Source organism: Gavialis gangeticus, unplaced genomic scaffold (assembly GCF_001723915.1).
Source record: "Gavialis gangeticus isolate Ggan-Ray unplaced genomic scaffold, GavGan_comp1, whole genome shotgun sequence".
In the NCBI taxonomy this organism is placed as follows: domain Eukaryota; kingdom Metazoa; phylum Chordata; order Crocodylia; family Gavialidae; genus Gavialis; species Gavialis gangeticus.
In genome coordinates, this window is record NW_017728997.1 from 51,959,859 (window position 1) to 51,968,410 (window position 8,552).

An 8,552-nucleotide genomic window follows, 5' to 3' on the forward strand; every position below is an offset into this window, starting at 1 on the left:
GCGGCCCCCCCCCCCCCCCCCCCCCCCCCCGCTATGAGAGGTGGGCCACCTCCACTGGGCGGGGAAAAAAAAAAAGATTGGGCCCCTCACCACTTCCGACTTCAGCAGGTGCCTGCTAAAGGGAGAAGAGGTGAGAAGGGCCTGATTTCCTTTATTTTTTCTGCAGAGCCTGCCCACCTCTCCCATGGGGGGGGAGGGGGGAGGGGCAAGCTAACAGCTGCATCATTGTAATTTGCAACATTGCAAACTAAACTACATCCAGATGTAGTTTAGTCTGCAATGATGCAAAATCATTTAAACCTCCCAAAACTGTCACACTTGTGATGTGTGATGCCATTAAGCCACACAAATTACATTTTCATCTCATGTACATTGTGACGACCTTCACATGTACAAATGCCCACAGTCTGCTTTGTTTAGAGGTTAAAAAGTGCTTCACAAGCTATGCCTCAGTCTCTAATTAGGGCTATGTATAAACTGCTCACATTTGGATATGTCCTTCTGACACTTTCCCCAGGTCTGTTATTAACACCAAATAAAAATCCTCAGATTTCATACTTTGTCTTCCTTCTAGCCTGACGCTCTAAGACATTATCAAAAATGTGATACCTAATATATCACCATTCTCTCCTCCTCATACAAATAGCAGTTCTTAATTTAATTACTGTATTTACCTGAATCCAAGACAACCTGGAATTTAAGATGACCCCCCCTGCCATAATTAGATGATATGCATGCAGAGTTTATAAATGTATTATAACTTTCTACGTATAGAAACTAATTATAGTTTCTAGGGTCGGAAGGGACCTGAGCAGATCATCTAGTCCGACCCCCTGCCACGGCAGGAAGAGCACTGGGGTCAAATGACCCCAGTAAGGTGGTCATCCAACCTCCTCTTAAAAACCCCCAGGGTGGGAGCCTGCACCACCTCACTTGGAAGCTGGTTCCAGAATTATTGAAGGAACATCTTAAATTCATCCCCCCACTGCTAGTGCTGGCAATAGGGCGACAGGCAATTGAGGCAATAAAGGGGCATGGTGTGGGAAAAGCAATGAAGGGAGGCAGGTGGGGGGCAGTAATGGGGCAGGTGGTGGAGGGAGCAATGGGGCACAGGCAATAGAGGGCTGGTGGTTGAGGGCAAGAATTATGGAGGCAGTGGGGGAGGCCTGCAGCTTGCTCACTGTCTCCTGTGGCTTCAGGCCCCTGCCCCCTTCTTCCCTTATCTCACCTCCCCCCTTTCCCTGTTCTGTGCCACTTCTGACACTTGCAACCTTGGATCTCTACCTCCTTACTCCCATCTCCCCCCACTCTCCCAAGTCTGTACCCTCTGCCTGCCCTTCTGCTTGCCCTTCCACCTCCCCTGTATGTTTCCTTTGGTCCCATCAGGCCCTGTCCCCACTGCGCCCTGGGACACTGAGCATGGCTCTACCCCAGCCCTGTAGCAGCAGTATGGATCCAGGCTGAGACTGTGCTCCACCATCCAGACTGCAGGAAGGACAGAGAGCCTGCTAGCATTAGAGAAAAAGTAAGAGGGAATGTGGCAGGGGGAAGGGAGAAGTGGCATGGGTGGGGGAAGACTGGGTGTGGCAGGAGCCCACATCTGCAGGTGAGGAGCAGCAGAGGTGGCAGGGCCCTAACCCAGGGCCTGGAGCCGGAGCCACAGGAGCTGCCTTTCCTGTGCCACCTCATATTCAATTCTAAGATGAACGGCTCCCCCCCACCATGTTAAATGAGAGGAAACACCCCTCATCTCTTAGTTGAGTAAATATGGTACTGCTTTTCTTTTCTATGCAGAAATGGTAGCCAGAAGATTATCATCACCATAATATTCAAGAACATCACAATGACTGATCTCACAAGCACCCCATGGGAAGAATGGTATCTAAGTCACAGAGTAATGTCAAGTTGATTAGATCCTGACTCATCTATGGTTTTTTGTTGCTTTTGGCAAATCATCTTGCCTTTTGCAGTTTCATCATCCATGATGTGTTTGTCCTGCATTCCTCACGGGGTTCTCAAAACTTGCTATGTTGTTTATAAAACAGCTTGAGATGTGCAAATCACCTTACTTTGAAGTATTCACAATACTTAAAGTTCACTAATTTTTAAAATCATTGTGAAATTAAACTAAAAATTTGGAGTCATTATTCAAGTACTTAAAGGTAGATATGACTTTAAGTTAGAAAAGGTATGGTTATTTAATGGTGCCTAGAAATGTCCACAGAACACAAGGTCACATCTGTGCTGCTAAAGGGATCTTTGAAGGCCATAAATTAATTGGAAGGAGTTGAGTTTTGGTCTTAACTGGAATATTTTATTCTCTTGAATGAATATTCATACAATACTTGGGAAGGGGGGCTTCTTAAAGATATTCTATCACAAGTAATTTTTAAAAAAAATGTATCTAAGCCTTTGAGTTGGGGGGAGAGGGAAGTGGCAGTGTGATTATAAATTTGGATATCTGCTTTTCTCCAGTTTAAGAAAGCTGCAGTTTTCTTCCTCAAGTGGAACTGTATCTCTGAGGATGAACAAACACACTTTCTCTATGTCCTGGTCTTTCTTCTCTTAGACCAGGAAGAGTGCTATGGGTTCATTTCAAAACTAAAATTGTCCTTGGGGTTCTCTGTGTAACATACATGGATTTCTCCCAAATTAGATTGACTTTTGTGTTGTTTAGTTTTATTTGAAGCCAGAGTGAAGCTGGGTTCAAGTTTGTCATTTCCATGTTTGTAAGTATTATAGTATTTGATTTTAATGTACTTCTGTGACTTCATGATACAACTGGAACATAATCAAATGAGGTATTTAGTACACACCCAAGGGACATGCAGTTGGTATGCATCTTGGGCAAGGCAGTATGGGGATATTGGTTGTTCACAGAACAATAGCCCTTCCCATTCATGGAAGGTCATGGTTGCTCCTTGTATAGAGTGAAACAGTGGCTGACTAAATAAACCCAAAAGCTTTTGTCCAGAAGGGTGGTGGAGAGGAAAAACTCATCTGTGTAATACTGAGTGTCCTAGAAACAAAAGAAAGATACAAAAATCTGGTGCCTGAAAAGAGCGGGGTGTTCAGGAAATCTCTAGCGAAGAGGGATGTTTTCTGGTCCTAGCTTTTGAGCTGGTAAAAAAAAATAAATAAAAAGGCTAGATGCTCCCAAACTTGTGAGATCCATTTAGGGCAGAGCTAGGGCAAGGTAAGAGAATCTGTAAATCGGCGGGTTGCTAACTAAAAAAAAAAAAAAAAACATCTTCAGGGAAATTGCTGGTTACAAAGGATTACTCTGGAGCTGTTTTTAGAGAGAGAAGAAGGGATAGAGAGGCAAGGTGAGATCTTGTATTTTTGACAATTTATTTTTCTCTTCCAATTCACTGGATCTGCCTCATGGGCGGCTAGCAGCTTCAGCCACTGGAAGGTGCCTGGTGCGCAGGCAGGACTGCTTCCAACCAGAAGTATCAGTCATCAGCTGTGGACCCAGGCAGGGCTTCTTCCACAGCCGGTGGGTGGCAGGTCAGCTGTGAATGCTGCCAGCATGTTCAGGAGCCTGAACACAGAACCTGCTGATGGCATCAGCAGCTGACCCACCGCCCTCCTGGCGCAATGGAAGCTCCCACCTGGAGCCCAGATCCAGAACCTGCCAGTGGCATCAGCCATGGACCAGGGCAGGAGCTGCTGCCACACTGGGTAGGTGGTAGCGTCTCTCTCTGTCTCTTCTCTCCTGCTTCTTCCCTCCCTCCTGTTCCCTTCAGAGCCTTACGGAAGCTTTAGTTTGCCAGGAGCCCTGATGGTCAGCTGTAGACCCAGGTGGAAGTCCTGATTTGGATCCATAGTTGAGTGTCTGGGCTTCTGTACTTAGCCCTAGTGCCAAGTTCCACTTGAACTCAATACTTATCAATTTGGTGGGGAGGGGACGGGATGGCCAGGAAGGGCTCAAGTCTTATGAATTGCCTTCTTACATGTTGCACTGAAAGGATAGGAGTGTAGTTAGTTTTGTTTAGTTTTCTCCTTCATTTATTGTTTCTCAATTAACAGAACAATTCTAGCACTTTATTTTAATAGGTAGATTGAGGTTATTTCTTGGCAGTGGCTAGTACAAATCCTTAACCAGAACGATGTGTTTATAAAATGCTGTTCTCAATTTCCCAGAGGTCTGTGTAGCCATAGGTTCAGTCCATTTTGATTTTTTTTAATAACTTATACTTATTGAATGCTTGTAAGCAGTATTGGTTTTTGTAAGGACAAATTTTAGCTTTGATTTTATTTTGACCTAATATGTTGACATTGTTGGACTAAAATAAAATCATGGGTATATAATAAAACTAGCTGTTATCACTTCTTTTTTAGTTTTGGTTCATGATTGTGCTGCTGCACAAAAATTAATTGTTCATAATTTTTCTGTTTTGTCCTTTGGCCAATAGTTTGAAATTCAGCTGCATTTTTATGTGTGGCATTTATCGTCTTTTGCAATTGTTAATCTACTTATAAAGTGTCTAAAGAGTTTTTGTTGATCTTTTTACTGTATGCTGCTTTAATAAAATATAGCACAAAACAAGACTTTTGAAGGCAAGTTTAATCCATCTTAAAATGCTTGCTGTTTCTAGATTTCATTTTATTTATTATTCAGATGTTTGTCTAATGGACTCATCCCCAGAACTGGTTTAATTTTTCTGATAACCATATTACAATCATTTTCACAGCAGCAGAGTAAAACCAGTTGGCCTATATGAATAAACAGCAGGAGAATAAATCAAGGCAGAACTATTTACAAACACAAGTCTGCCTTTGAAAGTGCAGAAATTGGCCAACCTGACAGGTGTTTGTTTTTTCCATTAAATATTGGGGCCACGATTTCTTTTCATTTTTTTTTAAATAGAAACCTAAAATTATGCTATGAAATCCATATTTAGAGACAGAAAAGTGCCCATTTCTTCAAAAGTGTGAGATAGCTATTGCCTGTCACTGAAGTCAGTTGGATCAGTAGAGTGATTAAACAGTTTTGTAGATCAGGCTGCATTATATGACTATGAATGGACTTAGTCACTGACCTTCAAGCTTCTGTTATTGGAAACAAGGTAATCTAAAAAATAAACTGTCATGTTTGTATGGGGTTGCATTTCCAACTTGTTATAATAACCGCAGAGCCAGCAGGTGACCATTTGAGGAATGCTGCAAACAGCCTGAACATATGGATACTCACTTTTTTGTAATTCACTATAGGGGTGCATATGGTCTATAAAAGTAACGTGTCCAGGCTGTAACAATTTGACAGTGGAGGTGTTCTGTTCTGTGTAAAGAACTTGTCCTTGTTTTCATTTTTCTGCATTTATGAATGTTGGTACTTAAAGCTGCCCATTTTCTCTGTTATAAATATGTATGGTTGCCTGTATCTGTATCACCCTGACTGAGATAACGCCTTGCTTTCCTGTTGCCTTTTGTAAAAACACTTCAGTTCTTTCTGCTCCTTCATTCTTATATTAAAGAGCTAAAATGGTTATAGCTCTTTCATAAATTGTTTGATAACATGTCATCTATGAAAATAATCTTTAGTTTTAACATAGGTAACTCACTTTACGTACAAAATTTTGGAACTGCATAGTTGAACATGCTGTTAGTGGAGTGTGAAGCCTCTTATTTCTAGGCTATCTCAAATCTAATGTAGTTTGGAAAACCAAACATTCATACAGTTTGTTGGCTGTTAAGTGGCTTTAATAAACTAACGACTGTAACACAGTTTATATTGGACAACAGTCTACATCACAGACACTGCAGTTGGCATTTACTGGGAACTAGAGAACTCAGGAATTCAGTAAACATAGAGACTGCATTAATTTCTCACCCTTACTAGTGATATTTCTAATTTCATGGTTAATGCACATCAGTGGGGTTCTGATTATAATGGAGCCTCCATGTGCTGCATCCATCCAGCTTTATATAGTGCAAATCAAGTTCCAGGACTGTTGCACTGCCAATTTGAACCAGCAGAAAATTTGCGTTAACTTTTTCCGTGAACTTTTTTTTTTTACATATTCCTCTTTAAGTAAGTTATTGGAAGTGCTATAATGTAATTAATAAAAGACTTGAATGAAAATAGAACTGATTTATATGTGCTCTATGTGATTTTAACATGTCTGATAGACAGCCCTCCCAAAAAGAGCCCATGTGGTAGCCCTTTTTGTTCTAGTAAGTAGCTGGAGAGATCAGAGTAGTGTAAGGCCTTTGCTTAAGAGAGCTCCTAGGTTTGTGTAATACCTAATAACTTTCAACTCATTTATAAAAAAGAAAAAAAAATAGAGAATTTCTGGTGCCTGGATGACATGACATAAGAAAATTAATTATTAAATAATGAAAACTAAAATGAAACATACATAATTTGGCTTGTGTTTCTCTTGAGTGTATAGGTGTCTAAGGAATATAATTTCTGCTGGATAAAATTATTTGTAAATATAAGAAGGTTTTTAGGACAGTCTGCTGTGGGTACTGTTTATTGTTTCTTAAATAGCAGGCAATTAATACCTGAAGTAATAGGGTTAAAATCTGAAAGTACCTCAAGAGTTAACCAGGTAAACTAAACTAAATAAATATGGTCCTTTATAGCTTTGTTTATATTCCCACAAACTATATGGAGCTCAGAAGCAGAAGAAACTGAATAATCTCTATGGGTACAATGACATTTTGTTTTGCGAATAGCTCAACTTATCGCTATTGTCTGAGTGCCTAATCTGCTCTGTCTTGACTGACTACCCTTCCCATTAGAAGTGACTGAATTTTAGGGTGCTTTCAATTGCCGCTAATGATTAGGCACTGTCTTTTCTAGATCCCTGCCCTGTATCCTATTCCTGTGAATTTCTTCAGGAGTATAGCAAGCATAGCCTTGTGTTGCACAAATAAGATGTGTAGTTTTAATTTATTTTTATTGGACTGAGCAGCTATTAAAAGACCTGGCTGTTCAGTTTTACTGTGGTAGATTTGATAGTGATAGCACTGCTGTATAATAATCTCTGAATACTGGGATGTAGTAATTCTGGGATCCTAAACCTAGTCAATAAACTAATCTGTCTATAGTAAATTATTAGAGATTCTCAGAAATTGTTTTTGCTTGACTTGTTTTGTGGGGTAGCAGAATGATAATTTATTATACCTATAAGTCTCAAGTTCAGTGGGCTCTGTGCATAAAGGTAGCACAATACCTTCCCAAATAAGAATATCAGGCATATGTTTAAAACAGTGTCACAAAAGTAACTTCAGTGATCCTGTCTCCTTGTCTTCAACAAATTGCAAGGCTTGTTCTGATAGGAGCCTAGAGTTCAAAAGACCACTGAATAGTTAAGTTCTTCTTGCAACTGAGGTGTCAGTCATCAGAATCTATTAAGAAGGAGAAACTAAAACAGATAGATTTTTTGGGGAAAGTCTGAAAGAAAGAGGTCTTCCACAGAAATGGAAGCATTGGGTTAAAGCAGATGTGTACATAGATCGGATGTTTTAATTTCTGTGAAATGCTAGTTACTTATGCAAAACCCTGTCGAGTAAGTATCTTCTCAGTGATTGCCATCTTCTCAGTGGTTACCCTCAGTTCTCTCCCCTCTTGACATATTGACTATGAACAAGCCTGGGTGCTGGAGACTGAGGGGCTGGAGACACTTAACATTTATCTGTGATAATACAAATATCTACCAACACTTAATATCATGGCAGCTCATATTTTAGAGCATCTAATGTACAGTGAGCATGTCTACATGTAGGTTTTAAAGCTCAGTAACCTACTTTATTGCATATTAAATGTGTTACATAAAAAAGTCATGCAATAGCACTAATGTGCAGTAAAACAGGCGACTGCACATTAAGCATCACTTAAAAAATGTGTACTTTTGGTACTGCGTGTTAGGGCAATCTAATGCACATTTATTTAGTACCTCACATTAGAGGTACTAAATTTAGTGAGCATTAGGAAAAACACCTGAATCCAAGTCAAGGTTTCCCCTCCCATTTAACATGGGGGGGCAGAGGGGAACAAACTCCTTGTCTTGGATTTAAGTACCAGTGGGGGGAAGTCTGCCAAGTTTCAAGGAGATAGGTGCAGGGGTTTCTGTGAAAGTGCACCTCAAACTGTTGAAAGCAAAACTCGTATCACTTGTATGTGTTAAGGGGTGTAGGTTGTAGCTGTATTGGTCTAAGGACATAGGCAGACAAAGTTATTTTGGTCAATCTGATATCTTTTATTAGACCAGCTGAATAGTTGGAAAAATATATCTTAGCAAGCTTTCGGGTTCAAAAACCCTTTGTCAGGCTGAGGAAGCATCTGCAGTTGGTATCTGCTCTTTCTGGATGGGAAGAATAGTAAAGAAGCCAGAGGCTGGTATGCATGCAAGAAAACCAGTCAGTTAAAATATAAATTGAGGTGTCAGAAAACACTTCACAGACGAGCCTATGAACTTCACTTCACATCCTCCTAGATACAAAAACTCATGGGCTCCATATAGACGTTGGATTTATGACTCACTATAACCTGCCTGACATCTGACTCTCCAGGTACCTCTCCACTTTTACCTGCTACA